A 5,714-nucleotide genomic window follows, 5' to 3' on the forward strand; every position below is an offset into this window, starting at 1 on the left:
TAAGGAAATTTCCTGTTTCATTTTTCCAGGTGGTCTGACATTGTCATATATATATATATATATATATATATATATATATATATATATATATATATATATATATATATATATATATATATATGCAACAATGATCACAAAAACACTGATCCAAGTATGCAGAATAACCACATATGAAAAATAGAAAATGCTTAACGCGTTTTCGGCTAATTCGCCTTCATCAGAGCAAAGTAGAATCACATCTACTAGTTGATTCTACTTTGCTCTGATGAAGGCGAATTAGCCGAAAACGCGTTAAGCATTTTCTATTTTTCATATGTGGTTATTCTGCATATATATATATATATATATATATATATATATATATATATATATATATATATATATATATATATATATATATATATATATATATATATATATATAAAATAAAGTGTCCATTGGGCGAGCGAGAAGTGAGGCCAGAGGGAAGAGTAGGCCGGAGAGGAACATTTGTAGATGAGAGGGAATAGTGCCAGGCCCTTGACCCAGCAGCAGGCCTTGAATTGTGGTATACATTCTACACCAAACCTGTTCACCCATGCATCAAGAAAGTCCGAACAACACCGGAAGTCCCAATCACCTGGTGTATTCACCTAGTTGTATTCACCTAGTGGTGCTTGCGGGGGTTAAGCTCTGCTCTTTTGGCCTGCCTCTCAACTGTCAATCAATAAACTGTTATTAACTACAAACATTTTCTATTCCCCCCCCCCACACAGGAAGCATCCCCTAACAGCTGTCTGACTCCCACGTAACTATTTACTGCTAGGTAACAGAGGGCATCAGGGTGAAAAACTCTGCCCATTGTTCCTCGCCGGCGCCGGGAATCGAACCCGGGCCACAGGATTAGGAGTCCCGCGCGCTGTCTACTTGGCTACAAGCGCCCAGTGTGTGTGGCTGTGGGGGTGGGGGGGGGAGGAGCTGTGCTCAGCGGGCAGGCTGTACAATTGTTTATGTATACAATGGTGTGGGTGGTGGTTGTTGCGGGATGTTAGAGAGGTTGTCAGTGTTGTGGTGTGTGTATTGTGTTGGTGAGGAATGTGGTGTGGTGGTCATGGTATGTTGTTAACCTAAGTCTGCTGTTGGCCAGGTGTTTCCAGTATGTTTATGGGCCGTGTGTTTGCTATGAGGTGGAGGATCTCACTCGTGACGAAGTCGTCCCATAGTGGTGTAGATCCACCTCAGATATTAGGGTTGAATTCGTTGGAGCTTTTTGCTTGTGTTGGCTGCAAGCATTTGGGATATTCGGGCGTATGTTATGAGAGGACGAATTAGGGCATTAGACTGGTGTAGGTTCTTTTTTGTGTGTGTGGGTGTGTTCGAGTCTGCATAGTCGGGGGAGGGATTTTTTCCTATGGCTTGTTTGTGTGCTTTGTGTGAGTGTATTCGTAAGTTATTATCGAGATTTAGGCCGAGTAGTGTTAGAACTGTCAATAAGTTGTCAATTTACTGGTAGGATGTAAAAGGCTTTTATGTTAATTTGATTCAAAGTTTTAAATGTAAATGATAAAAGTAAGCAAAAGGAGACATTGCAATAATCTAAGAGTGTTTAGAAAGGGGGGGGAGGCGCCTAGCAAGGAGCTCCCCCCCTTCCTTTAGGGGTTGGTGTTTATATAGTTATGACAGATGGAAAAAAATAGCTCTTGAATCTGTAAATTAGGCAACCGAAAATTAGAAAGGCGGGGTCCAAGAGCTAAGAGTTGGACCCTACAGCCACACAGTAAATACACACACACAGGACGCTGAACACCGTAACCGGTTGCTGTACCTGGCCCCTGGCCTAGACCCTAACATAACAGTTACAGAAGGCGTTATGGAGCTTCCAAGCTACTAGGTGGGTGTGGTAGTGGGTTTAATGTCCAGTAGTAAAGTATGTGCTTTTAATATATACTCAAACTTGCACATATTTCACATTAATAGAAATTAACTATATTAATATTATTGAAGTGACTTGTGAATTATTTATGTGTGAGGCGGCCTCATGTCAGGTGAGGTGAATGACGTCACAGGTAGTTGACCCATCAGGGCAAGCTAGTCAAGAGGCGCGGCGGGCAGTGTGGCGCGGGCCGGCGTGGGGAGAGGTGCTGCTCAGCGCCCGCCTCATTGGTTGTACTAAATTAGTCACCTGGACAGTCCTGTGCATGAGGTTACCTGCGCCAGGCTTACAGGCAAGTTACTGATTACTGACTAGATGATTAGCTATTTTATCACATTGTATTATTGATAGAATAGTCTATATTTGCTGATTTTATAAATAAGGATAGTTACAAAGATGTTAATTTAGTTATTTTATATAAAGCTTTATCCCAGGTTTACTCATTTGTAAATATAATCATATTGAATAATTTATCTTTGGCTATTAGTAGAGAATTTTACCTTCCTGAAGACTTTTGGTAAAGCTTATTAAAATAAAATTAACTTCTAAAATGACTGATGAGAGATTAACGGTTCCATAACAGCCGCTCGTGTCTCGACTATATATATGAAATTGATCGTTCGACCAAAAGCAAGTGGGGGGGGGAAAAAATTACGAAATTAGTATAGTTAAATTGACAATTATAAAGTATTTCTTGTGAACTATCAGATTTCAATCCTTAAAATACAGACCAAAGACTTTTAATCTATCAACCGTCACATACACCCCCCGCCCCCCTGAAACTAGCCATACTGAGTCAGTGTCGTCCACGCTGCAGCCAACCCCAGAGACGCCTTAATTAACATTAACGTCCTGTGTAACCAAGTACTATATTTTGTCCAATATAAGTAAATATTATTGTATATTTATATTGTACATAGGTCTGATAGTTGAAGGAAATTATAGCACATGAGTGTATTCCAACCTGTCTCCCTCGCCTAATAAATAATGTATAATAGTTCACGTATCAAAAACCATTTTAAATAATTCTTGTGTTAAAATGTATGAACTGTTGTGGGTCAGTGCACGAACGAGTATAGACCGAGGACTCATTAAATGTGAAGCGTTCTTCACGTTAATGTTTGGCTGCCGGGTTAACGACCACTCGGCCGTTGTGTTGAGAACGGGCTGTGTCATCTGAGGTTGACTTTTGCCATTCCGTGGTAAGTCGGCACTTTAGTTCATCCAATGTCTGACCTGATCGATTGTCTAGCGGAATATTTCTTAAACTTTACATAAAGATGTTTTCAAGTTAATAATTAGGGGTATTTAATGTGTAATTTCAGGTATGTACGAGGGTTCATCAGTACAACGGCACTGCAGGTATGGTCAACCAGACCCAAGAAATTGGTCTCGTACCACGGCACAGCAGGTATGGAAGATTAAAATTGTTTGGAAAAACCTCTCTTGGATTGTAGTTGGTCATTATATAGCGCATATATATATTCCCACACAAGTACAATAGGTGAAGGAAACACGTTTAATAATTGTGATAGTTTATACCTTGAAGCGGTGATCTTCTAATAGGTATGTTGTAAAGTACTCTATGCATTAACCACTTGAGTGGTAAACTATTCTTCTGGCCCGTAATTTGAACATTTAGTGGTGTAACATATGGTTAATGGCGAATCTCTTCACCAGCAGGCCAGCATCCCCAGGGAGAAATATAACGGAAATCTCCAACAAACTCGCCCCATGATCATCCCCCCCCGCACCACCAATAGAGACCGTCCCCAGACTAAGCACCCCACCAGCTCCCCGACCCCAAGCCCCATGTTAACCCTCATGCCTTCCTTCCCCAACTCATTCCCCACCCCAGGCCCTCCCCGTTCCCACACCACATGTCCTCCCCCAGTATCCCCCCTCTCCCCCCAAACTCTCCCTCCTACAACCTCCCCCCCCCCCAAACTCTCCCCCTTAAACTCTCCCTCCTACAACCTCCCCCCCCCCAAACTCTCCCTCCTAAAACCTCCCCCCCTAAAACCTCCCCCCCCCCAAACTCTCACTTCTACAACCTCCCCCCCCAAACTCTCCCTCCTACAACCTCCCCCCCCAAACTCTCCCTCCTACAACCTCCCCCCCCCCCAAACTCTCCCTCCTACAACCTCCTTTCCTCCATCCCTACTGCCCCACCCCAGACTCCCCTTTCCTCCCAAGCCCTGACATCCCCCCGACCTTTCACATGCCCCTTCTCCTCCCCCATCCCAAGGCCAACCCAGACCCTCCTAGCTTTCCAATTCAGGATCCTCCCACGCCCTTTTCACACCAGATCCCCAGGTCCACATTCCCAGGCCCTCCCACCCCGGACACCCCTTGCCCCCCAATTCCAGTGAAACCAACATAAAATGAGGATGGAAGTCAGTCAGTTTCAAGGTAATGTACTCGAACATAGTTGGGATTACAAGCATGGCAAGTGAGCTTAGGGGATAGGGTACAAGGGAACCCGGATGTAATTGGGCTCACATAAACAAAACTCAGGAATTATAACGGATGTGGTGTTTCCCTAAGAATACACTGTAATAAGGAGAGGGAGGGAGGAAAGGAGAGAAGGCAGAGTGGCCCCTACTGATAAGAAAGTGGAGTTTCGAGGAGATGGTTATCCCAGGCTGTGAGGGGTTCAGAAACTACATAGCAGGTACCATGATAGGAGGTCCAAGAGTAGTTACAGCAGTGATATATAACCCTCCACCAAACGACAGAAGACCCCTGGCCGGAGTATAATAAACATGGCAGTAAACACCATAATTGCAAGAGAAGCCACTGCTGCCTGTGAAAATAGATCCCATCTGCTTCTCATGGGGGGGGGGGGGGGGGGGGGACGACAGTCATGGAAGGATAGACCGGGAAAACAAGGAACTTCATGGAGGTGAGGAAACATGGAGAACTAAACTGCTGGAAGTGGCGACAAGAAACTTTTGGCCAGCATGTCAGTGGAACCCACAAGAATGAGAAGAAATGATCAACCAGCAAGACTCGATCTAGTCTTCACTCTAAATGACTCCAATGAAAGGGAAACTAGGTTTTGAAGCCGCTGAGAGAATGAGTGTACTGATGTTTGAGTATTTGGTCAAAGAAGGGTTATTGTACACATGGGCGTGCCCAGAAAACAAAAGGCTGGCATTCCGAAAGGGAAACTATGATGAGATAAGAAAATTCCTAACATATAACTTGAAGCAAAGTTCGGAGGAAGGACGGCCTAAGGCATGATGGACTACATCACACAGAAGTGAAAAGAGGTCAGACAAGTTCGTCCCAGTCCAAAAGAGAACAAAAATTTAGTCCAGATGAGATTCCCATGGTTTAATCAGAGATGTAAGCTAACAAAGTGCAAGGATATGGAGAAACTGTTGAAATAAAAACACTAGAGAGCAGAGAAAATGTGCCAGGAATGAATGTTAGGGTGTGAAGAGAGGCAGAAAGGCAATATGAAAATGCCATGGCAAGCAAAGCAAAGACTCAACCTATATTACTGCACAGCCACATCAGGAGGTAAACAGTGAAGGAACAGGTAATGAAACCGAGGATGGGGGCAGACAGATTAAGTACAAACGACAAGGAAGTGTGTGAGGAACTCAATTCAAAATTCCAGGAGGACTTCACATTAGAGCGAGGAGTAGTCCCAGAGATAAGAGAAAGAATAGATAATCAGGTACTGCTAGAGGACCTTTGGAATACTAGTGGGGCGGTGAGGTAGCTTTTGGTAAAGTTGAATGTGACAAAGGCTATAGGCCCGGATGGAATCTCTCAATGGATACTAAAGGAG

The sequence above is a fragment of the Procambarus clarkii genome, chromosome 12 (genome assembly GCF_040958095.1).
Source record: "Procambarus clarkii isolate CNS0578487 chromosome 12, FALCON_Pclarkii_2.0, whole genome shotgun sequence".
Taxonomy (NCBI): Eukaryota; Metazoa; Arthropoda; class Malacostraca; order Decapoda; family Cambaridae; genus Procambarus; species Procambarus clarkii.